The sequence below is a fragment of the Bubalus kerabau genome, chromosome 8, assembly GCF_029407905.1.
Source record: "Bubalus kerabau isolate K-KA32 ecotype Philippines breed swamp buffalo chromosome 8, PCC_UOA_SB_1v2, whole genome shotgun sequence".
In the NCBI taxonomy this organism is placed as follows: domain Eukaryota; kingdom Metazoa; phylum Chordata; class Mammalia; order Artiodactyla; family Bovidae; genus Bubalus; species Bubalus kerabau.
The window spans coordinates 70,608,727-70,635,059 of record NC_073631.1 but is presented as its reverse complement, the minus strand read 5'-3'; the positions used below and the strand labels follow the sequence as shown (position 1 = coordinate 70,635,059).

The following is a 26,333-nucleotide window of genomic DNA, read 5'->3' as shown; positions in this document are numbered from 1 at the left end:
TCTCAGGGCAGGCAGGTCGCCTCTTTTTTCCTTGCCTGTAGAAAGCAGACTGCAAAGGGCAGTTCACATGGCTGAAATTTGCCCACTTTCTTGGGCAGCCACTTACCTTTAGCTGCCTAGCCTGGGCTTTAAGGGACATATAGTAGTTTTACTTAGAAAATCCACTTCCTCAGAGAGCGACTCTGGTGGAGTTTTCTGAATTTGGCAAAATCTCTCATTACAGAGAGGCCACTTTAGGCTGCCAGACACTGGGATGTGTGGACTCAGGATTAGAAAATCATTAACTCAGGTTAATGGCCAAAAAGTGTTGGAAGCTGGTACAAAAGAGGAATGAAGGCAGCAGTGTGACCTGGGTGGGCAGAAGCAGGTAACTGCTTGGGGAAAAACTGAATGGGGGAGCAGGGTGCCTACGAGAGCCCGGGCAGATGTGAAGATAAACTCATCAACAGAGGCCGTGAGATGAGATCCCCTAAACCCTGACTTCCCAGGAGCAGCAGAAAGTAAAGAGAGGTGGGGGCTAGTGCGTCCACCACCAACTCACCCCAGGCTTGAATGTACTAATTTATCCAGCCAAATAGTTGAGAAAGGGGTTAAGAATTGTTATGAACAAATGGAACACAGTAAGGTAAATTTTCTTTTAGAGACCTACTAAAAAAAAACTACATACAGTAAAATTCTCAATTATGATTTTTCATAGAGCAAAGCAGTAAAAGCCTTTTGTAGAACATGATCACTCATTTTTTGATAAATTAACTGAGAACCGGAGAGACTGAAAGATTTGTCCAAGCTCACTCAGATTTAAGATAAAAGAACTCAGCTTTCCAAAGCAAGCTCTCCTTCTAAGATACACTGCCTGGCAGGGCACCGTGGAGAATGGAAAGCATTTGGATTTGAAAATAAGTCTTATGATATGGGTCTGCTCTAACATTTTTTGCTCTAAAGCTTAAGCATAAATACCTAAAAGCTGTGACCAGTTAGATAATCATTCTGATAAGTTGTCCCTCTAAAAGATTTTTAACAACTGAAGCTATACCAGATAACTGGTAAATTGAAGCAGAGGTGAATAAACTGTTTCAGAAAAGGGCCCGATAATCAATAGTTTGGCTTCATGGGTGCCTGAAACTTCCTATATCTACTATATCTCAAAAGCAGTCATCCACAGTACATGAATAAATGGGCATGGCTGTGTTCCAATAAAGCTTTATTTACAAAATCAGACAGCTGGCAGATTTGGCCGAAGGGCAGTAGTTTGCCAAACCCTGTCTTAAAGAAACCCATATCTTTTCCTGATTTCCCTGTTTGGAGTGATTTTAATTGACACCTTGAGCTCACACAATTTTACCTAGTACGGCTCCACCCTAGTGAATGGCTTGAGGGACTTAGGGAACACTTAAATTCAGAGCTAATTTTTAATGAATGTAGTCAGCCTGTAAGAGCCTTAGTCACCTAATCTTTTCCTAGCATCTTTCATTTCAGTTCCCATGCCAGGGCTTTACAATATAGGGTTGGATGGAGAGTTGTTTTCCAACATGAAAATTTAAGCTGGAGTATTGCCCAGGTCATTTCTCTCATATTTCCATCTACTTCAGAGGTTGTTCATTAACTGATAGACAGAGGGGAGAGTTTCTTTCATCTTTCTTTTTTTTAACTGTAAGTTATCCAGTATGAGGACTTTTTGGTTTGGTTTGGTTTGGTTATTTCCATTTCATAGTTGGTGTCAAAACTTGGGGAGTTTTCTGTTTTCCATCAGTAAGTTGCTTCACACTTTCAGAATTTTAACTGATAGATAAATCCAATGGCTTCTGCAAGTAGTAGTTGAGCTTGAGCTGAGATAGTAAATGACTAGAATTTTGTCCCATTTGGTGGGGGGTGGGGATTCATTTCAGGGCCATGTCACTTCACTTACTTGGGCCTTTATTTCCTGGACCATGAGAGCACTATCAGAGGCCAAATATCATTCACAAAGTTGTCTCTGGGTCCTTTTTAAAAGGCAACTTTTTCCTCGGCTTCTTTTCAAAGACCCTGCATGTTCTTCCCAGAATTCTACATTTACAGTATGGACATTTGTTATTCTGAGACTTACTCTTGCCATAAGGTATTACATAATTATTTTCCCTTTAGGTATAATTACAGAATTGCCAACCCTAAGACTCTGTTTTGCATTATTTCACACGTATTTTTGAGTTTTGATTTAAGTCTCTGCCTGCATTGCCATAAATCAGCAGAGTGGGGGTGGGTAACGAAAGGACATCAAAACACAGCCCCCATTGCTATAGAATGTTACTCAAGTGACACTCCATAATTCAAATTCTGCAAACCACGGGGTAGCCAAAGCAGGGCACTGCAACAGTATGAGTTGTTTTTGTTAATAGAGATGAAATTATGGGTGTAACTAGCTGGCAGTCCTCAAACAGACTTCAGCAAACTGTTTACTCAGCTGTCCTCAGGCAACAACTTAATACTTGCGGATAAAATTATTCTCCCACCATCTCCCAAGTGGTATATTCCAGGGATCCCAACTTATTCTCACTATTAAAAAGAAAAAACAAGTTTGCCACTCTCCAAACACAGTTTGAGATTCTAGTTAGGTTTTGTTTTTAATGTATTCATGAAAATCTCCTTTTCTTTTGTGTTCTGAGGTTGAAAAACCTATAAGAAGCTAGAGATCTAAAATGTTTTGTGTAGCTTAAGGAAAGCTTGTGGTCCCTAACTTCAAAACTTTGTTGTTTTTTCCTTTGCTTACACTGTTCACTTCATTCACAACGCCGTCCCTTCCTCTCTGCCTGTGAAAATCATGCATCCTTTTTGGTCTAGTAAGCACCTCCTCCTAGAAGTCTTCCCGTATCCCCTAGTTTCACCCACTAGACACTGACCTATAAACTTTTCTCTAATCCATTTTTTAAAAAATTTCATGCAGTGTTTATGATACACGAAACCATACAAGAAATAATACGATCATCACCAATTTGCCCACCACCCATGGGATAGAAACCCCCTGAGTACTAGAGGAACCACTATCTGATTTTAGTATTTATTATTCCCATGGGTGTTCTCATATAATGATATATTTTACATATTTTATATAATATAAATATAGTATATATGACATTTATATGTAGTATATAAGTATATGTTCTATATAAAAACATTATCAGATATTTCATATTAAGGGATAGATATGATGTTAATAATACAGTATTTTAGTATATTTTAAGCTTTATATAAATGGTTTTATGCTGTATGTATTCTTTTCAAACTTGATTATTAGGAAGAGGAGGCTCACATTTAGGTTTATCAGATTTATGTTGATTTTCATAGTTATTCATTTCTACTGCTATATGGTATTCCATCATCAAAATTTATTTATCTCTGTTGGTGCACATTTAAGGTATTTTCACCTGAGCCCATAAAATTTTTTAAATCACTATTATGACACTACTAGTTTATCTTAAGATTATTTATCTACATATTGTTTTATCCTCTGTGAGATTAAAGCTTTCTTGAGGGCAAAGACCTTATTTTCTTCATCTTTATATTTGTTGCGATCCCTGCTACAATCCCATGAAGCCAGTCTATGATCCATGTGTGTTTGTTCTTCTGAATCAAATCCCTACAAGAGAGCCAGAAGGTATCACTTTTTTAAAAAATAAATTAGGAAACTAACACCATGTAACTGTCCCATGAGCTTAGACATTAGACCCTGCAGTTCCCTTGACTAGAAAGTTAAGCAGTGCTGTCTTAAAAACCATTCTCATTTACTAGAGAAGACCAGAATTGTTTTTAATTTTTAATCTCTACATTTCTATCAAAGTATATTCAGAAGACTCTGAATCTTTTAGTCTAGAATTTGAAACTTCTCTGAAAAAAGTTGAAAAATCACATTATCTCTGCTTTTCATTTGAAGGAACTGCATCTCATAATAATAAAATGTGATTGAATTAAAAACAGTTTTTAACTGAGCTATAATTCATATACCATAAACTTTAGCTGTTAAAAATGTACAGTTCAGTGGTTTTTTAGTATATTTACAGAGTTGTGCATCAGTACTATCTAATTTTGGAACATTTTCAACACCCGAAAAGAAAGCCTTTATCCAATAGCAGTCACTCCTTCTTCTCCCATTTTCATCTCCTGGAAACCACTAATGTACTTACTGTCTCCGAAGACTTGCTTGTTTTGGATATCTCATATCAATGGAAACATACAGTATGTGGCCTTGTGTGACTGGCTCCTCCTACCTAGTATAATGTTTTCAGGGTTCATCCATGAGCCTTTTAAAGATTGTATCATGTATCAGCACTTTTTTTCTTTTTTACTGTCAAATGATATTCCATCATATTTATACCATACTTTATACATCGGTTGGTCAACTGATGGAAATCTGGCTTATTTCTATTTTTTTACTATTATGAATAATGCTGCTTTGAACCTTCATGTTCAAGTGTTTCTGTAAACATATATTTTCAACTCTCTTGGGTATATACCTGTGAGTAGAATTGCTGGGTCATTTTGTAACTCTATGTTTAATTTTTTGAAGATTTGCCAAACTGTTTTCCAGAGCAGCTGTACCATCTTACATAGATCCTTACACAGAAGCGCAACACTCCAAAGACATTCCTGGCTTATTTATTATCAATGTGGTCCTCCATTGGACGTTCTACATTTTAAAACAATGTCTGACCTCACTGTATTATCCCATGGTGCCACTGTGCTTGCATTTCTCTAAATTAATTTCTCATTCTTACCCTTCCAGTTGTGAATAAAGCAGTCTTATTCCAGGTTGCAGTTGTATATTAACCTCAAGTTGGCATAGTTTCACTATAATGAAAAATCCTCAGAGTAATTTCCCTCCCAAGTTTGTTTTATCTAGCAAACTTAAATGACTCTAGTATAAAAAGATTAGCACAAAAATACCCCCTGGTTTTAAAATACAGGATTTTCCATGTAACTGCATCATAGTAACAGGGTAGGCAATTCATATTTGAATGAAAACAAAAAATATGACAGTGGGAAGTCCTGCAAATACCACCACAAAACAATCAGAACAAGAACAAATTAATCTGCTCTCCAGATGTTTGTCCATCAAAAGTTCTGGAACTTGTGACTCATCTCTGTTTTGGAGGCTTTTCTAAATTGCACAAATATAAGCCTTCACACTGTTTCTTTTAAATTTTTTGATGCTTGGTGAATTTTTTAAATTGTGTTTATTTTTTCTGATTAAAAGATACGTGTTAATGCCAAAAAAACAATTTTTAGGAAATGCAGAAAAAATATATAGAAAAAAAGTGAAAAATAAACAAAAGTAAAACCTATAACCCAGTTACTCAGAGATGACTACTCTCAACAGAGTATTTTCTTTCAGTTTCTTGTCTATGCTTAAATATTCTTTGAAAATATGGTTTCTCTGGCTTAATGACATGTCTTCATATAAATGTACTATGATTTATGGGGCCATCCCCCTGATGGAGGACAGCTTGTTGATCTTTTCTGTATTGTTTGTTGATGTTTCCATGCTGAATTGTGAATGCCTTTAACTTGTTTTCACATTTTGGTGGGAAAGATGACCCAGGCAAACAGAACTTACCTAGTCTTCTCATGGAAAGAATAGGAAACAAGAAATTTTCATAAGAAAATACTGAAACTTGTAGGAACGAGAAAAACATCTTCATGTAAATAGAGTTTTCTAGTAGTACTTTGTAATTTAATTGCAATTAATTAAAAAGCTGCCTAATACTTATGTCTAATAGTGACAAGCCAATTGGTTTTAATTTAAAAGTGGAGGATTATGGTAGCTGTGCATAGAAAGAGGCCAAATAACACTTTAAGGACTTTGGGTGTTAATATATTAAAGATATAATCCCTCCCGTTCCTTTTAGAATGTCATTAATGGTTATCATTAGAACTGATTATTGTTATAAATCTGTGATTCTTGCTCATGTTGGAGATGTAACACTAGTTAAATTTAATAAAAATTTCATGCTTTCCTTCATGAAAACCACTTACAGATACAGGGACAATTTCCATGGGCATATAAGTAATGAGTATGAGTATGAAATGAATTCAAATTACATTTCTCATTATTATTTTTGGAAACTCTTTAAGGAAATGGAAAATGTCCTAGTGTATTGCCAAAAACAATAACAAAAAATGACTGGGAGTAGATAATAAAGATCATTTTTATAATTAATTAATATGATCCAGAATAATAAATATCACTTGGGTAATTAAACAAGACTGAATAAAAAAGTTAGCAAAATAAACTTACTTCAAAATGCTGACTACTTTTCCCCTTCAGTTCTTCCCCATGAGTCAAATATATCAAATGTATCTTGATTTTATGTTAAGATTTAATAGCATACTCTTACAGATTTTAAAGCTCATCTCATTCATTCTCTTCTGAAACATTTTTACTGTTGTTGTGAAAGACTAGCTATGCCAAGAAAGAATTTTTCCTTCTCACTGCATTTGCAATCTTATGAGGAGCTTCTGGTGACTCAGAAAATCCCATGCATCAATTTTCCAAATTGGACTTTATGTGATTAAAAATAAATTTAAATCAAACAGAGACTTTGGTGTGCTTCTGAGAATTCCCATGTCAGGAGTTGGCAAGTGTCAACCATGTGTAGGTGTATGTGTGCTCACTAATACTGTATGAGCCTTTAGGACCTTATTTGAAATGTTCTTTCCTGGAAGAAGAGTAAAGGGTACTGTTTTGAAACGCAGCCTGCCATATCCTGCTCTGCTTCAGAGGAAAAGAAAGGGGGGTGGGTAGACACCAAAAAAAAAAAAAGTCCACAGTTTAAAAATCAAAGAAACAGGCTCACCAGACTTGTTATCCTGGGATATTTATTAACTTGAATTAGTTTCTGCATAACCTGTCTTAGGTAAAGGAGAAGGGAGAAAAATGAGTATTCTTATGACACAAATAAATGCATTTTTCTAAATTATGCTGATTCCCTCATCCAAACCTGCTTACCATGACTGACCTCAGTTGGTGGCTGTGTCCAGGTTTTTCTGTTTATAGATGAAATTGATCAAAGGCATAACCTGCTTTTAGTTAGTGAAAGAGTGAGTAAACCCACATAGGTAGTCAACAGCTGGAGTCACTAAAGGAGTGTTGTTAATGAACAGAGGAAGCAAAGGGGATTCCTCCAAGAAGATCATACGGTTGGTTATCTAGATAAGGTCTCTAAGCCTTGTCGGAGAAGGCAATGGCACCCCACTCCAGTACTCTTGCCTGGAAAATCCCATGGACGGAGGAGCCTGGTAGGCTGCAGTCCATGGGGTTGCAAAGAGTCGGACACGACTGAATGACTTCACTTTCACTTTTCACTTTCATGCATTGGAGAAGGAAATGGCAACCCACTCCAGTGTTCTTGCCTGGAGAATCCCAAGGATGGGGGAGCCTGGTGGGCTACCGTCTATGGGGTCGCACAGAGTCAGACACGACTGAAGCAACTTAGCAGGAGCAATCTTACTTTAACTTATTTACCATTTACCGGACTTCCCTGGTGACTCAAATGGTAAAGAATCTGCTAAGTCGCTTCAGTCGTGTCCAACTCTGTGCGACCCCATAGACGGCAGCCCACCAGGCTCCCCCGTCCCTGGGATTCTCCAGGCAAGAACACTGGAGTGGGTTGCCATTTCCTTCTCCAGTGCATGATAGTGAAAAGTGAAAGTGAAGTCGCTCAGTCCTGTCTGACTCTTAGCGACCCCATGGACTGCAGCCTACCAGGCTCCTCCGTCGATGGGATTTTCCAGGCAAGAGTACTGGAGTGGGGTGCCATTGCCTTCTCTGCTAAGCCTTGTTGCTGCTACTGCTGCTAAGTCGCTTCAGTCGTGTCCGACTCCGTGCGACCCTATAGATGGCAGCCCACCAGGCTTCCCGTCCCTGGGATTCTCCAGGCAAGAACACTGGAGTGGGCTGCCATTTCCTTCTCCAATGCATGAAAGTGAAAAGTGAAAGGGAAGTCGCTCAGTCCTGTCTGACTCTAGCGACCCCATGGACTGCAGCCTACCAGGCTCCTCCGTCCATGGGATTTTCTAGCTAAGCCTTGTTAGAAACTTAGAATTCATCCTCCTCAAAGCATCCTGTAAGATCCAGCTGAAAACTGTTCAGCTCTGACTCACCTTCTTGCCACCGCAGATGCTGTTAGCTCTCTAACTCTTACTTTCTGTCCCTTCCACTAATCAGGCACTTGATGCTTGAGCTTTGATATGTACACTCTTTATTCTTCCAACTAGAGAGTAAGTTTCTTGAAGGTAGGAGCCAGGTCTTTGGCTTTTCTTCAGTGCCTGCCATCTTTCCCATGCCGCAGCCTGTTGGTTTGTTTCCTGTGTCTCAGGCAATGAAACTGCAGTCTGCAGTATAACACTTCTGCCTTGATATGAGAGGAAGAAGCGGAACATCAGTTGAACCATCCAGACAGTCCTCTGATGGCTATGCTCCATAGCACACAAAACACAACTTTCCCATCCTAAATGAAGGCAATAGCCTTTAACTGAGTAATAGAAAAGGCATAATTAATGCCATATTAGAATTATTCAAAATCAAACTTGTTTAGAGCACCTGTACTTTGATTCTTAGTGGTTCTCTCCACTGCTGTTCTTTGAAATATACTGAAGCATATCTCCAACATATAAGACAGTGTTGTTGTTTTTTTTTCAGCATTCAGTAGCTACAGCCTACTTTTTCCCCTTTTACACTATGTTTTACATTTGTGATGGCAGAAGAATAACACATATTCAAACTGTTTTAGTCAACATAGGGCTAGATTCTGAATGCGTATTAAATCGAAACTTGAGGAATAGAATTATTTTTGTAACATTGAACTCTGAGGGGAGGGATATTCATGCACGTCAAACGTTTTACATCCTAAAAGGCCAAACATTTTTACATCCAAAGTGCCAAACATTTTCCATCCTAAAGGAGGGATGGATGTGCTATATTATAATGTATGGAAGGCCAGAGTATAGCCACAGTGACCTTCCTAGGGGCAGCTACTCTATATGATCCGGGGACAGTGATGAATGAACCCATTTGGAGAGATCAGTGCCCTTTGATTATCTTCCATTCAGCAACACAGATGGGATACCCATTCTCTAGGGAAACTATGAAGAGAAATCCTGAAAAATCCCTCACTTGCCTGATTTAGATGGAGATTATGTCTTATTTGCACAGGGCCATTAAACAGACTATGATGGGTAAAGGAATTTCTGAAATGTTGATATGTGGTCTTAATAAATCTCCATGAATGGAATTATCTCCCAGTGTTTCCATTTCCAAAAGGAATTGAGTTTTAAATGTAAAATTTGTCTTTAGTCATAAGAACCTTCTGGAAGTAAAGTCTAGAAGTTAATCTGAGAAATACCTTTGTGGAAGTTCAAGCAGTGCTCTGGGATAAGTTGTTCACAGCCTTGCTAACCCAACATGACAGATCTTCAGCACTAAAGTGGCTTCCACACAATATAAAGATATTTTCCTCATTTTTAGGATATTTCTCTCACTTTTGTAAAAGTATAATGTCGTCATTTGAAATAAATTGAGAGTCAGACAAGATAGTTACCAAGAGTAGCTATGAATTCTTCCATGAAATTTTTATAGTTTATTGTTTTATACAACATATTTACTTTTTAGAAATAGTATATTTGGTGCTTAAATTATGCTAAGGCAGAGGGTTTGGGCCTTTCTACAATTTTAAAAATGAACTTTAGAAACTGACTTTTACTAGAGACATTGCTGAACCCAAAAAAGACGTGAGACTTCAACAATGTGAAACTTTAAATTGAGCCATTTTTCCTGTATATGAATAAACTCAACTAAAAATAGATGTGAATGCATACATGTATAGCTGTCTGTTATTTTGGTGGAAATATAGCAAGAATGTTTTTGATTAAGCCTGCTGAAGAAATTTTTGGAAAGTTTAACATAGCATCTTTTAAGATATAAAAGTTAAGGAAATGTTGCCAGGATGAACATTATGTTGTCCTTACCATTTCAAGATACAACTATCATATAAAATTTGTAAAGTCTCATACTGATACACCATCAGCAGCAGAAATCACGACTGGCATGCTTAACTGGAAAATCTGAACATGCATGAAAACTAGACTGTCCAAAGTTAGGTAAATTATATCAGTTTTAAAAAAAAATTTTTTTTTACTTAATTTAATCTGAAAATAAAAAGAAGAAATGAAAGAAACATTGGTGCACCATCACATAAACTTCCTTCCCATTTTTGAAAGAACCAACCCCCAACCAGTCACAGCTAAAGAGACAAAAGATGTTAATAGGAAGATTGAATTTAATTCCACTTGATTTTATCCAACTCAATAGACATTTTGGTGGGAGCAGTTAATGCTGGAAGATAAGTGTTAAAAATGTCAAGAAGAGTTTGAATTAAGGATTTGGTATTCCTTGGGGAATTTTAGAAGTGAACAAATTGTTGATGGAGAAGTCAAGTTCAATGAGCGAGCCAGAGACTGAGTTAGCCAGTGGCGGGATTTGGGAGGTGGTACCTTAGGCTCTTTCACAGACTGCATGGAATAGAGGAGCCAATGGAGTCATGGTGATAGGGCTGTGACGTCCTGCAGACCTCACTGGTGCACCCAAGGTTTTGTTTCACTTGGCACTTCAAGTGAAGGAAAGAAGAGAAGGAGGGTTGGAGGAAAGAAAGAAAAGATAAGGATGATTTGTCATTTCCAAAAGTTAGGGGGAAACCCTTTACCCCATATAATTAGTGGTTGATATGAATAGTGAAGAGGTTCTAACTCTTAGTATGAGACAGCAAAGCTAGCAATAACAGACTTCCAGAATCCTCACTCTCAATGGAATCCTCAAGTGTCTCCCTTATCGCACACTTGGGCCTAGCCTTCATTATATAGGCTCACAGATCACATTTCCCATTAGTAGGCAATGTCCCCACTAAAGGGGCTGACTTGGTCTTATCATTGGTACCATCTTCATGTCACATTTACTATGTTAATTAACTAGCTGATGAACCAGCATTATTTATCACATCCTTATATTATGATTCCTCTTCCCTATTTTTTTAATCTAAAATATCACTTTTTCTAAATTATATGTGAAAATTAGTAGACATATATTGGTCCTAAAGTCATCTTCCTTCAGATTTGTAAAATACTTTATTTGTAAGGCTGATTTCATTCTGAATGAAAGCAAAATCAAATGGATACTTTTAAAATATGTATATTTATTTATTTGGCTGGCCTGGGTCTTAGTGTGGCACACTGGATCTTTGATCTTCCCTGGGGTGTGCAGGATCTTTAGTTGTGGCATGTAGGATCTAGTTCCCTGACCAGGTATCAAACCTGGGCCCCTTGCATTGGGAGTGTGGAGTCTTAGGCACTGAACCACCAGGGAAGTCCCCAAATGTATACCTTATAACCATTTGTTATGATTAAGTTATTTTGAAATAAAATTGTAGACATCTCTCCTTTTTCCCCCTTCTTTTCTACTTGCCATCCACCAGATCCTCAGAAAATGTGCCCTCTGGGTCACCACATAAACATTGGGCATAGACTGGCCAAGAATAGGGTCAAGAGTATGGACAGCTGCTATAAATGAGGGGGACCCTGAGCAACACCTGGTTTCAGAGTGTTGAGGGAAACCTTGGGTGAATCAGTTAAAATCTCTGCCATAGCTGGTTCATGGTAAAATTCGGCTCAAATCTTATCTACCACATGATGATCCAATTTAACCAGTAACTTCAGAAAAAGTGCCACAAGGCAGCTTACTTACTTGGGTTTTCTTTAATAAGCCACTTATTGAATGAATGAATGATTCCTCTGATCCTGGGCCATGCTGGTCTGGACAAACTGCTGATACACTGGCAGCCTTGGGTATAAATACCCACCAGGGAATGAGAGAACAACAAAAGCAACCACCAAAATGAGTACAGAAAGGACACCATGTTGTCTCTGAAAATGGCCCCCGAATGGGTGATAAATTCTAATGACTGTCATCACTCAGATGACTTTGTCCTGTTCTGAGCATCTTCCCACCTCTATATTTCATTACAATTGATGGGCATTCTTGTTGCACACCGAGCACTCAGGGTAAACACAGCTAGTGAGTGCGACACTCCGAGTCCTGCAGGGTAAGAATGCGTGTCTGCATTTGCCTGCAGGGTCTGCAAGAAACAGCTTGACACGGACATCCCTTGGCCTTCTCACCGCTCCTGCTAACCCAGCCCTGATAAATAAGCCAGCTAATTGAATTAATAAACAACTCTTTTTTTTTTTTTTTAACAGCCAGCTGGCATGCAGTCAAAATGTGTGATAAATTGTCTGTCACTGCTTTACCCACAGCAGAGGGGAAGGGAAGGAGCGGGTGCTTGGAAAAATTAGCCACTTTAAGCCTTTCTTACTGCTCCCAGCCTTCCTGCTCTGTTTTGCTTTGCTATAGGATTTTCCCCCATCCCTGATCTTCTCTCTTTGGCTATGGTCCAGGACAGAGTTGCTATGGGTGGAGAAGCATATTTGGCTGCCCTTGATGATGGATCCTTAAGCCCAGGCACTCTGGTGGGATGCTAAAATGCCAAGGCAGCCTGTGGGAAAGAAAGATTTGTCTGCTGCCCTGGCAGGGAAAGGTTTGGTTATGAGTCTGTGGTTTGAGCCACAAGATTCTCATTAAGGGAGGGGAGTGTGATGTGGTTCGCGAGCAAAGTGTTGTGATGTCTGCTTTTTCTTGCCCACCTCTAATGCCAAACAGCTTTGGGGCCTTTCTGGAATGAATGCAAAGGGCTGGCCAGAAGCTTCAGGAATGTAAGCAGTGATAATCACTTTTCACTCTTTTTTGTACCTTGGCAGTTTTCTTTGGTATCTCCTTGCATCCTCTTTTCTTTGTATCCTAAGACCTAGTATCAAGTCACTCCTGTTAAAGGTATTGACGTTTAGAAGCTGCTCTTCAGAATTAAAGATTCTGTACAATTTAAGAGAACTTTTCCTTATTCATTTTTTGGCTGGTCCCCAGTGAAGTTTCTCAAAGTCAGATAAATAAACAGTCTCCATCAGGCTAAATCCATGTGGAGGCATCATTAGGGCTTTTCTGCTACGTCTCATTCTATCCCGGGCGGAGACCTCCTGTGGTTCACCCGTGTTGGAAAGCGTCTGGATTGTATATCCCAGTTTAACACCGTAATTCTCTTAGAGGTGCTTTCATTTTAGGACATCGCCTTGTGTAATAATATACAAGTTCTCCGCAGAGAATGGTCTGGAACTGGCAACAGATGTAGACTGGGTGAATGCAGGGGTTCTTGATCTGTTTGATTCATGGGCTTCCAAACACACTTCCAAATAACTTTTTCCAGAACATATGTGCTTTATTGTCTGTATACAGCAGAACCTTAATCCACTACCTTTTAAATACAGTTGCATGAAGACAAGATAAAATGATGACTTTTTTTTCATCCTTTAGAAAAACAAAGCTTTTTTGGTAAACTTCATGGAGTTCCTAAAGTCATACCTTGATCATTATCAGGCAAAAAATGAACAAAAATTTGATTATAGCCTTACACTAGAATGTTTACTACAGGTCTTTTTCTTGCTTTCATTGGTATTTTCAACCCTGGCTATGCTGGACTTCTCTGTGGATCCAACAGTCTCTTAATGGCGATGGGGGTGGGGTGGTGGAAAGAGAAATTAAAGTAATTCTGAACCAACAATGTGAAGTATTGTGCTTGTGAAACTCCAGGACATTCACACCTCTGTGAAACAGTAACTGGCTGCCCTGAAGAATGCACTTGAACTCCATGGGACAGAATCCAAAAATTCCAACAAGGATCCTGTTTAAAGGGCCATAGGAAAATCTCCAGGCAGACTTGTGCATTATTTCTGGGGCCTGATCACATACCATTGTATCCTCCCTCTCCCCTTACCCCATCTTCATGCTCTACACACACAGACACACAGACACACATATACACTGACCCCCTGCTTTGTTCCATTTCCTTGATTGTAAGGCAGATTCTGACGGTATAGAGAGACAGATGGTGATAGTTTCAAGGAGCATATTAGTAATTGTGTCAAAAAGCTGAAAGAGGAGTCAGCTAACTTACATGAAGCCTTGTGACCACCCATGTTACATGCTTCATCTCCAACACTTCAAAGAAAACATGAGACAGAAAATTCCAGCTTCCACTTCTCTTTAAAATACTTTGTTTTATTTTACAGAAGATCTGAAAGGAGAAAAGAAGGGGCAGTTATGTACATACTTCAATTTCCATATTTCCAGGCTCCCCTCTTAAAATTCTTTATAGACACAAAGTAGGATGCGGGTGGGAGGGAAGGCCTCCTCCCAGCTCTCAATGATTAAGTCAAGGTGGACTGTACTAAAAAGGTTTATGAGAATGTTTATTGGAATCTCTGGATTTTGGTTAATTATTTGAAAGTAGAAGTATTAAATTCACTATTGAATTCAGAGTTGACTAGGATTAGTTTTCTGCAGACAAATAGAGTATATATCTCTTCCCCAACCCTGCACACCAAATTTTATGTGCAAACCCAAGAATTTACTGAAAGGAGAATGTCAGGGCTGAAGCTTTACATAATTCCCTTTAAAGACCTTTGAAAAAAGTGAAGTGTGTTAAGTTACTCAGTGGTTTCTGACTCTTTGTGACCCCATGGACTGTAGCTCGTTAGGTTCCTCTGTCCTTGGAATTCTCCAGGCAGGAAGACTGGAATGGGTAGCCATTCCCTTCTCCAGGGCATCTTCCTAATACAGGGATCTCCCCAACCCCAGGATCAAACTCAAGTCTCCTGCATTACAGGCAGATTCTTTAGCACATTTACCTGAGCCACATTTGAAAGACAAGAGAATACAATCCAATAACCATTTTAGCCAGAGGGAGAAAACTGGGAGAAGCAACCCCAGCTGCTAGTGGGAAAGGAGAATATTGTTAGGCCTTACTAACACTCCCCAGAAAGTCTTGGGATCTGCCCTTGCCTGCTAGTGTGGCAGGTCCTACCAGGAGTACCCGCCTCCAGCTGAGGAGATGCAGATGCCTGCCACTTTAACAAACTCTACTCCTAGGTTCCCGCAGATCACAGCGGCTAACACTGTCGCTATGGCTCCTGACAAGTAGCCAGCCTCAGAACGCATTGTCTCAGCACCACGGAAAACACACAGCACATGGGCTGTTAGTGTTTTCAGATGTCATCTCTGTTTCTTATTTAAGTTCGAGGCGCAGCTGAATCCCATATTAGTCTCCAGAGGAAGTTTGGATTGGCAGTCAGGAGGCCTGGGTTTGAATTTACCTTCAACCTTGAACTTGTAGTGAAACCACAATGGCTTTTTAATCTCACTAAGCCTCAGATTTTTAATCTGTGAAAGAAATCTTAATGAAGAAATAAATAAAATGTAGTCTGTGTGTTGGTCCAGATGGGCCCCCAAACTCTTCCAGTTATTAGGGCCAATGGTTATAGAAAGTAATTCTCCGTGTCACTCTCTTCACTGCCATTCCTGAGCCAGCATGAGTTGATGAATTTCATAAGGACAGAGAGGAAATATCACATACAGGGTATTTCATTATTAGCTTGGATTTTACCAGCAGCTCGTTTTAATATCCACATCACAATGCTCTTTTAGTGCCACCTTCAATATAATAAAATAAATAACTGGTTGGTAAATGGCACTGAGTTCTGGTTTAGTTAACCTAGCAGTCAGGTTAGGCAGTGTTTCTCAGCTTCAGCATTATTGTTATTTGAGGCTGGAGCCTTCTTTGTTGTGACAGACTGTCCTGTGTGTTATTAAATGTTCAGCAGTGTCTCTAGGCTGTACCCACTAGATGCCACTAGCAGCCCCCCCTCCAAGTGGTAACAGTCAAAAATGTCTCCAGATATTGCCAAGTATCCCCCAGGGGGCAAAATTACCCTCCATTGAGAACCACTGAATTGAATCATGACTCAAAGTCCCAGTTTAGGTCAGGTTTAACTATATTTGATATGCTGCAACCTGAAAATGCTAGTTAGCCCTAGAACACCAGCAGTATCTATTAGGTTCATGTTAGAACAATCTAACCTTGATCTGAAGTGTCACTAGAACTAGCCCATCTAATCCATAATGTCCCAGGACCTCAGAATAAACGAATCTGCTAGATTTCAGTCTTTTTGGAAATGAGCAGAATCATATTTGTATATCTTACTTTGCACATAATAATTGCTCATTAAACATATGCTGAAAGAATAAACAACTTTCCCCCAAACAGTGGGGGATGGAGGAGCTGCACTTATGCCCAGCCAGTCATTCTGGGTGATCTTTATTCTGCAGGAGAAAATGAATCAAGTGTTGGCCAGTTGGAAGGGTAGAAGGAATCTTTGGGAGGGAATCTTTGCCATTACCCTAGCTGAAATGGAGCCAGGTTAAAACTCTGTTCTGATTAAACAAAAAAATGTCATGGAACATTTAATGACCAGTCACAGTGCATCAGAGCCCAAGCTATGAATATCACCCATGCTCCCTAAGAGCATGTAAGAGTGAAGGATTCAGTTACTTTTAGTCTTCATATTCCTAAATCGGCATATATTTTGGCAGTGTGGGATGTGCAAATCCCATGGGTGCATCTAACATGTTAACCTTCTTAAAATGGTAGCCACACTGTTTTTCCTAATGCACTTAGAGTATGACTTTAAATTGCATTTGAGATGTCTCACTCAGTTGTCCTGACAACTTTCTTTTCTCAGAGTAAACAAATCACCTGAGTCTGTCTCCAGAGACATAAGTAATACATCGAGTTTGTTTTCATGTGTGGAGGGTTCAAAGAACACCCTCAAGTGTGGAGATGAGGCTGTAAGATTATCAGCCTGGTTGATTTTCTTCTGAATGACAATAATTACCCAGGTAAGAGGCAAAACTCCTCATATTAAGTCAATTTTGATCATTTCTGAACTTAATGGTTACAAAATAATATTAACTAAATCTACATGAAATTAAAAGATGCTTGCTCCTTAGAAGAAAAGCTATGACAAACCTAGACAGCATATCAAAAAGATACGTTGGTTCTTTGAACCAACCTTCAAATTCTGAACACTATTAAATCTAAATTCACAAATTATTTAATGCAATCATCTGGTCTGATTCTTGAGATTTGCTGCTGCTGCTCTTGTTCAGTCGCTCAGTCATGTCCAATTCTTTGCAACCCTGTGGACTGCAGCACAGCAGGCCTCCCTGTCCTTCACCATCTCCTGGAGCTTGCTCAAACTCATGTCTATTAAGTCAGTGATGCCATCCAACCATCTCATCCTCTGTTGCCCCCTTCTCTTTCAGCCTTCAATCTTTCCCAGCATTAAGGTCTTTTCCAATGAGTCAGCTCTTTGCATCAGGTGGCCAGAGTATTGGAGTTTCAGCTTCAGCATCAGTCCTTCCCGTGAATATTCAGGACTGATTTCCTTCAGGATGAACTGGTTTGATCTCCTGGCAGTCCAAGGGTCTCTCAAGAGTCTTCTCCAACACCACAGTTTGAAAGCATCAGTTTCTTCAGTGCTCAGCCTTCTTTATGGTCCAGTCCTCACATCCATATATGACTACTGGAAAAACCATAGCTTTGACTATACAGACCGTTGTCGGCAAAGTAACGTCTCTTCTTTTTGATACGCTGTCTAGGTTTGTCATAGCTTTTCTTCTAAGGAGCAAGCATCTTTTAATTTCATGTAGATTTAGTTAATATTATTTTGTAACCATTAAGTTCAGAAATGATCAAAATTGACTTAATATGAGGAGTTTTGCCTCTTACCTGGGTAATTATTGTCATTCAGAAGAAAATCAACCAGGCTGATAATCTTACAGCCTCATCTCCACACTTCACTGTGGAGTATCTGTTTCAACATTCTAATGGCAAGTGCTTTGGAAAAACATTACCTAATTAGCACTGGGTGAGAAGTTCTCTGCTGAGGTGTCTTTTTGATAATATACTTAATTGGCAACTATGTTATGAGATCTGAATTTTATCTGAGATCAAAACTAAGCAAAGAGCAGTGGGATGGAAAGAGTGCTTTCAGAGGGTTTACCTGCACATAAAGAGTGTGCAAAATTAGGATTCAGAAAGAGGGAAAATTGTTATTTCAGAAGGTAGTTTAATATAGTAGTAAGTACCAGTGTGCTCAGCATGTGTCTTGAATACATGTTCGTTGAGTCCCTGATTCTTATCCGTGCTCTATCGTTAAGTGAAAAAACAGAGACTAGTTAAAAAAGTTTAAACTTGGGATGATAAAAGAAAGACTTAAAAGAACGAAAGTGTGCTTCTTTCCATTCATTTTCCCTCTTGTCTATATCTCCCCAGTCTTCCATCTAAGAACACCAAGGGAGACAATATCATGTATCCAGAGGGAGTTTAAGATTTGGAATATTTTTTCTTCTTCGAATCTGATTTAAAGATTCCATACCCCAACCCTGGGGAAAATAGTTGGGGTTGGTTGCAAAGAATATAATATCTATTTGTTTATAAAATGAATTTTAGTACATATCCCTCCTACTTCTAGAAAGGATTCAAAGCTGCTTAATAATGAAATGAAATCAGATCAAACATTCCTATTCTAAATAGCAAATGTTACACAACTGAAATAAGTTGAGTGCTTGACTATTGACAATTGTCCTTTATGATAAAGTGATATCCTACTGAGTGAAGTGAGTGAATTCGCTCAGTCATGCCCGACTCTTTGTGACCCCATGGACTGTAGCTTACCAGGCTCCTCCATCCATGGATTTTCCAGGCAAGAATACTGGAGTCGGTTGCCATTTCCTTCTCCAGAAGAATATCCTACTGAGGGAGCCTAATAGTAAAGTACTTCCTGTAATGAATGGGTTTTGGAAGGAAATCAAAGGATACTTCTGAATAGAAGAAAGAAAGGAAGTGAAAATGTAGCTGCAGTCCATGTCCTTTATTTTTTTATATGAACATGGATTTTATTTTATTTTAATTGGAGGCTAGTTGCTTTACAATGTTGTGTTGGTTTCTGCTATAAAGCAACATGAATCAGCCATGGGTATACACTGTTCCCTCCCTCTTGAGCTTCACCCTCTCCCTTCTACTTCATCAGAGAGCACCAGATTGAGCTCCCTGTGTTATACAGCAATTCCCACTAGTTATGTTTTACATATGATGATATATATGTTTCAGTGCTACTTTCTCCATTCATCCCATCCTCTCTTTCCCCTGCTATGTCCACAAGTCTGTCTTCTTTATGTCTGCATGTCTATTCCTGCCCTGTAAATAGGTTCATCAGTACCATTTTTCTGGATTCTATATATATGCATTAACATATGATATTTGTTTTTCTGATTTAGTTCACTCTGTATAACAGGCTCTAGGTTCATCCACCTCACTTCAACTGACTCAAATTCATTCCTTTTTATGGCTGAGTAATATTCCATTGCATATATATATACCACACCTTTTTTTTATCCATTCTTCTATGGGTGAACATCTAGATTCCCACTTGATGGGCTGATCCCAGCAGTTGCACTTACATAATGTGGAAACTTTGGAACAAGTCCTCAATCTATACCCAGAGCTGCAACACTGGGTAAAAGTTTATCTGCTGTGGTATCTTTTTGATAATATACTTAATTAATTGACAACTGATGTTAGCTAGATCTGAATTTTACCTGAGATCAAAATTAGGCCAAGAGTAGTGGAAAGGAGAAAGGCCTTTTAGAGGGCTTACCATCTCTGCACATGAAAAGTGTGCAAAATTAAGCCTACTCTCTGGCATGAGCAATAGTCTGTAAATGTAGATGACCCTTCCCCTGATCAGCTGGGCTTGCAGCCTCCAATATGCTCTTCAAAGCATGATGCCATTCTTGGAAATCAGGCTGGATGCTGGGTGGAATGTGTCACAGAAATGGAAAAACAACTCCCCATTGCTGGAGCTGCCATCACTGTTTCCACTGGGTTTAGTGGGTGACACGTTTGGTTAACCATTTTGTTAGCCTTTGGTTAACCACGCATGGTTTGAAAACCTTACGGAAGTGGGAAAATATCTATATATAGTGTTATTCATATAAAAAACAACCCTACAAGATGCGATTCTTTCCTTATCTGCCATACCAAATCCAGACTCTCTTCAGTTGGCATTTAGTGAAAGGAAGAAATTATTGAAAAACATCCTTTGGTGATTAACTTATCTGGAAAGTAGGGTGGAGTGGACAATTCTCTAAAAGGCGGAATTGAACTTGTTTGAGTTTGGAGTCCTTTGACTCAATCTTGTATCCACTTCTCTTTTACAATGATCCTGTTCTATCATTGTATGTTAATAAACACAATATCAGACCCCTTGGGTAGAGCATGTTTTCCACCTCCAGTTGAACTGACTTGCTTTCCCTCCTGCTTTCCTCTTATATATCTTTTTCCCTTCCCTCTGACGTTTTGCCTCTTTCCTTCCTTTTTGCCTTTCCTACTTGCTTTTTATATTATCCACCATCATCTTCTAACTACACAGACTGTCAGGCCACACCACAAAGAGCAACATCATGTTCAATGCCTTGTCTACACTGGCTCTCAAGGTGACTTAGCACTTATTTCTTCAGAGGAATTTCCTACACCTTCAAAACATAGGGAATGATCTTCATCACCTACTTCAGAGGTTTAATATCTGCAGGGAACTTTGCTGTCTAAAAGGAAGGCACTGATTTAGGGCAAGCTACTATATTATTGTCAGTCGCTGGTGGGCAGTTGCTTGAGAGGAAATTGGGAGTCAGAAAAGAAATTGCTTAAGCTAAAAAAGAAGACAGATCATGAAAATGATATCTTAAGCTTGTTAGAAGATAAATTCTTAGGCCATTTTCGATGAATAAATCAACCAGAAAACTTTCTGTTTGGTATTTTTAGAATGGTACTCAGTTGTGACAATGTGATTTAAAGAGATGGTTCCACATTCCCCACCCCCATTACTTGGGTCGTAGGCAGTAAAATAGTAGATTTAGATATCCAGTTTATTGACTTGTACACCATGGAGACAATAGAAATGAAAAGGTAAAAAAATAGCTTAGCAAAGGACTGTAGTTTCACTCTTAAAAATGCACCAAATAGTTAATGTATTCTGTTGGTCATACCTCCTGAAACAAAAAGAAAAATTAGAAAAGAGCACAGAAAACTTATTCTTCAACCACTAGTTATCAATGGGATTTTTAAAATGTACATGAGAATCAACATGATTTGGATGCACATTGCTCAGGAAAAAAAAAAAGTTGTTCCTCATTTTTGGCTGGACTCATCATCTTCTTGGGCATAATTCAAAAGTTTTCCTTAGGCATAACTTTTTATAAACATGCAAGCAACCAGAATCTTCATAAATTATAAATGGTTTCTCTTGAAAATGCCTTAAATGTAGATATTCATTATAAAAAAAAAAGCTGCCTTAAATGTAGACATGCAACCAAAAAAAAAAAAAAAAAAAGATTTTGCATTCTGTTTGTTTCCCCATGCACAGCTTTATTCTCCCTGGTATGGTTTGCCTAAAAAATCAAAGATTGTGTTATGATAGAAGTCTTTATTAATGATGGTGCTCCTTCATCTTGAGTCTCTCCTGGGTTATTCCTGATCCTTCCTGCTCAATGAGAACAGGCCATTGACAAATGGCATCACTGGTTCTCAATGTGCTCAGAGCCCAGGGGCTATTGGTGGATGTGTTGGTTGTGTTGTCCCAGGGCAGCAGAGTTGAGCACCATCAGATCCAGACCACTCACAGGCAGACCTGGAACTCTCTTTTAGGAGGATGGTAGAGCCATCACAGCAAGCTGATTGGGCTATTAGTCCAGAGGCTTTGGACCACAAACACTTACAAAACATCCCAAAATAAGCGGCACTTAATCAGATCAGATCAGATCAGTCGCTCAGTCGTGTCCGACTCTTTGCGACCCCATGAATCGCAGCACGCCAGGCCTCCCTGTCCATCACCAACTCCCAGAGTTCACTCAGACTCACGGCCATCAAGTCAGTGATGCCATCCAGCCATCTCATCCTCTGTTGTCCCCTTCTCCTCCTGCCCCCAATCCCTCCCAGCATCAGAGTCTTTTCCAATGAGTCAACTCTTCGCATGAGGTGGCCAAAGTACTGGAGTTTCAGCTTTAGCGTCATTCCCTCCAAAGAAATCCCAGGGCTGATCTCCTTCAGAATGGACTGGTTGGATCTCCTTGCAGCCCAAGGGACTCTCAAGAGTCTTCTCCAGCACCACAGTTCAAAAGCATTAATTCTTCGGCGCTCAGCCTTCTTCACAGTCCAACTCTCACTTAATATTCAGAGTTTATTATACTCGCTCTTCCCCACTTCCCCCCACCACTCTCCTCCCATATATTTGTTGACGTGTTTGGGGAAACTCAAGCAGGGATCAGGCCAGAGGTAAGAGAGAGCATGGAGAACAGAATGTACTGCACCATTTTACCAGGAAGAGAAACAGAACTGGACATACACCACATGATAGTTGGGTGTGGATATTGATACCAAGGGGCAGGATAACTTATACTTCCATACAATCTACTACCCACAGTTTAAGAGAAATACATGGACACTTTTTACCTATAATGAGCTTGAGGCTCCCTTGTGCAGACGACTAATGTCTCCACCCAGAATAGCACATGTCTCGCCATCTCCCAACAAGTGGAATAAAGCTAGAAGACAGCAATCTGGAACAGCCGTCCTGAGAAGTCTTCCCAGGACCAGACAGAGGTGTGTCTAGGATAGCCCTTTAGTCAGACATTCAGATGCAGGAATTTGAGCATCTGAGTAACTGAGAGGTGTCCTCTGGGGATGGTGTGGGGGTGAGAGGGCAGTGCCCATGGAACGCAGCTGTTCTCAGAAGGGTGTGGGGAAGGATCTGGTGGAGGACTGGTGATGGGGTGACTGGCTACTCCACCCAAACAGCACACCACCAAGTCGTGGACCTCCCTGCCCCGGCGCTGCGGAGTGATGACTCTTCATGATGGTCACCAAGCACACGCCCAAGGACGTCTGTGCATTAAAAACAGCGCAGTTGATGTAGCTAATGTTGCCTGCCATCCATCTTTCTTGGGATGATGGGAAGTGTAGCAGTGAGGAGAAATTATTTCCATCACTTTTCATTTTATAACTTTTTTTTGCCAAATAATTAGGTTACCCCACTCAGGAAGGTCCCTTGGATGTACATATGGAGTCAAGTTTGCTGTGGGAACTTGAATCTGAATTTCCTGACTTCTGTGCAATTAAAACCCCAAATTTAGTGTTGCTTTAACATGGATTTTCCATAGTGAGTTATAAATGCAAAGTTCTATGTTTCATATGTCCTTTTCTAACATATGTTACTGCCTATGTTTCTGATTAAAAGCTCGTCCAAAATAAAATAACAAAGGATTACTTTTTTCCAATAGAACTTTCTTCTTCTATAAAAGCTGGAAATAAGCCCTCACCTAAAATTACCCAGGCTTGCAGGTGCTGGGTCTTTGGGAGGTGTGTAGTGTTCACTAGCAAGACAAAGGGCATTATTCTCCCTGCAACCATCACCAGAAGGTGTTCTTTCTGTGAGGAAAATATAGGCTGGCGCTTCAAAGACATTCCACGCCTAGGCACCACTCCTGGAGACTTGCAGGCGGCAGGCAGGCAATCAACAAACATTTATTCTAAGGCCACTGTGTATTCGGCACCTTTAAAATTGCCAGGGAAACCAGCCAAGAGCATATAATATCTGCTAGGGCGTTTCCCTTGTGGTTCAGCGGTAAGGAATCCTCCTGCAATGCAGGGGGCATGAGTTCAATCCCTGGTTTGAGAAGATCCCCTGGAGAAGGAATGGCAACCCACTTAAGTATTCTTACCTGGAAAATCCCATGGACAGAGGAACCTGGTGGACTACAGTCTATGGGGTCACAAAGGAGTCAGACACAACTTAGTGACTTAAAATAGAGCCAAGTTAATACCCAAAGTCATTCCATAGTACTTAAGGAGCTCAGTAATCTGAAAGGAGCAGGGGACCCTGAAGACATAATATGGCAATGTCTCACCTGGATATGGAGATATTGATAGAATAGGAAAATAAGACCCAAGAAAAGGCTCATTAACTAAAACTGATTCTTAACAGTTGCCTCCACCCCCATCTTTTCCTTTTACATCTCCCTTAACACCAAGATACATAACACACAGACACATATGTGCACTAACAGACATGTACACGCTGCTAACACACAGACATGCACTGTTCCTACCATTCATTGTCATCATCACCTCTTCCCAGACAGGATGGATCAAGTCATCAGCTTTTTAAAAAAATAATGAACACATAGAAGTAGCTGGGCAACTATGCCAAGATGTGTAAATACAAGGATGTTCATCACAGTGTCATTGTGAAAGTTGCTCAGTCGTGTCTGACTCTTTGCAACCCCATAGATTATACAGTCCATTGAATTCTCAATGCCAGAATACTGGAGTGGGTAGCCTTTCCCTTCTCTAGTGGATCTTCCCAACCCAGGGATCAAACCCAGGTCTCCCACATTGCAGGTGGATTCTTTACCAGTTGAGCCACAAGGGAAGCCCAAGAATACTGGAGTAGGTAGCCTATCCCTTCTCCAGCGGATCTTCCCAACCCAAGAATCGAACCGGGGTCTCCTGCATTGCAGGCCAATTCTTTACCAACTGAGCAATCAGGGAAGTCCACATGTCATTAGAGATGGAAAAATGATAATGGCATGTGTGGAATACCAACTGAAAGTTGGATACTCGCTTAGAGAAAATCCAGCACCTGTGATGCATGATGTGAGATCTTTGGGGTGTGGGGGCAGAGATACAGGGACATGGGCTTGTACAGAGCACATTCCGGCCTGTGCAGAGGTGAACAGGACTATCACCCTTTTGCATTAAATTCTCTAATCTAGTTTTGCTGATGCAACTGAAAAGCCAGCATTAGTTGTTTTCATGTGTGCTTTACATACTGTGCTTTACAAAGTCACATGAAATCCCTGCATCCTCTGATATATATGTAACTGACAAGCTACATCTCCCCTGAATTTTCACTGGACAGTGCTGGTGTATTTTTGTGCTTTGCTTTTGTTTATGTTAACCAAGCATAATATGTTACACTGACCCCTCATTAAATTTCTCTTATTGGATTCCTTGATGCTAGTCTGCCAAGATTTTTTTGGATACTAGTTCCTCATCCAGTGTATTAATCTGTATCATACACAGTTGATGGCTGTGGCTTCTGCATTTTCTGTTTAGTTCTAAGCCAACTAGGAGATGATTGTTGTTGTTGTTTAGTTGATAAGTTGTATCTGATTCTTCTATGACCCCATGGACTGTAGACTGCCAGGCTTCTCTGTCCATGGGATTTTCAAAGCAAGAATACTGGAGTGGGTTGCCACTTCCTTCTCCAAGGGATCTTCTCGATTCAGGGATTGAACCCACATCTCCTGCATCGGCAGGTGGGTTCTTTACTACTGAGACACTAGGGGAGCTCCAGGAGATTATAGAGTTGTTTAAAAAAAAGAGACAGTGTACCAGTGTTTTGCAGAGGAGTCAGATTCCATGAGATATATTAAAAACCTGACTTTGTCCTTATGCATTCTCTGGTAAAGTATCTTTTTGGCTTCTTTTGTTCCCAGTACAGTGTTCTACTTAAGGTGACATCATAATGAACATCAGTCTTTCTCAGATAAAGTCAAGAGTTTCTATTCAGATCAGATCAGTCGCTCAGTCGTGTCCGACTCTTTGTGACCCCATGAATCACAGCATGCCAGGCCTCCCTGTCCATCACCAACTCCCGGAGTTCACTCAGACTCACGTCCATCGGGTCAGTGATGCCATCCAGCCATCTCATCCTCTGTCGTCCCCTTCTCCTCTTGCCCCCAATCCCTCCCAGCATCAGAGTCTTTCCAATGAGTCAACTCTTCGCATGAGGTGGCCAAAGTACTGGAGTTTCAGCTTTAGCATCATTCCTTCCAAAGAAATCCCAGGACTGATCTTCTTTAGAATGGACTGGTTGGCTCTCCTTGCAGTCCAAGGGACTCTCAAGAGTCTTCTCCAACACCACAGTTCAAAAGCATCAATTCTTCGGCTCTCAGCCTTCTTTACAGTCCAACTCTCACATCCATACGTGACCACAGGAAAAACCATAGCCTTGACTAGATGAACCTTTGTTGGCAAAGTCATGTCTCTGCTTTTGAATATGCTATCTAAGTTGGTCATAACTTTCCTTCCAAGGAGTAAGCGTCTTTTAATTTCATGGCTGCAGTCATCATCTGCAGTGATTTTGGAGCCCCCAAAAATAAAGCCTGACACTGTTTCCACTGTTTCCCCATCTATTTGGCATGAAGTGATGGGACCGGATGCCATGATCTTCGTTTTCTGAATGTTGAGCTT

The 26,333-nt window shown here is 39.9% G+C and overlaps 1 protein-coding gene and 2 long non-coding RNA genes across 14 annotated transcripts in view; 1 reads left to right on the top strand and 2 right to left on the bottom strand.

Moving 5' to 3' along the window:
• The window catches only part of CREB5 (cAMP responsive element binding protein 5), a 441,056-nt gene that overhangs the window by 387,877 nt on the left and 26,846 nt on the right, over positions 1-26,333 (top strand). The gene's annotated exons all lie outside the window — the stretch shown is intronic.
• LOC129659285 (uncharacterized) lies at positions 3,472-7,026 on the bottom strand. The gene is made up of 3 exons (XR_008717934.1): positions 6,977-7,026; positions 6,825-6,879; positions 3,472-3,610 (listed from the first exon to the last, which is right to left on the bottom strand). It is a non-coding gene; the product is annotated as an uncharacterized LOC129659285 (long non-coding RNA).
• LOC129659282 (uncharacterized) lies at positions 8,144-15,104 on the bottom strand. 2 transcript variants are annotated; one of them, XR_008717931.1, is made up of 4 exons: positions 14,988-15,104; positions 14,079-14,198; positions 11,762-11,857; positions 8,144-8,381 (listed from the first exon to the last, which is right to left on the bottom strand). It is a non-coding gene; the product is annotated as an uncharacterized LOC129659282 (long non-coding RNA). The 2 variants fall into 2 exon arrangements; XR_008717930.1 differs by lacking the exon at positions 14,988-15,104 and adding an exon at positions 14,812-14,950 and having other exon boundaries at positions 8,146-8,381.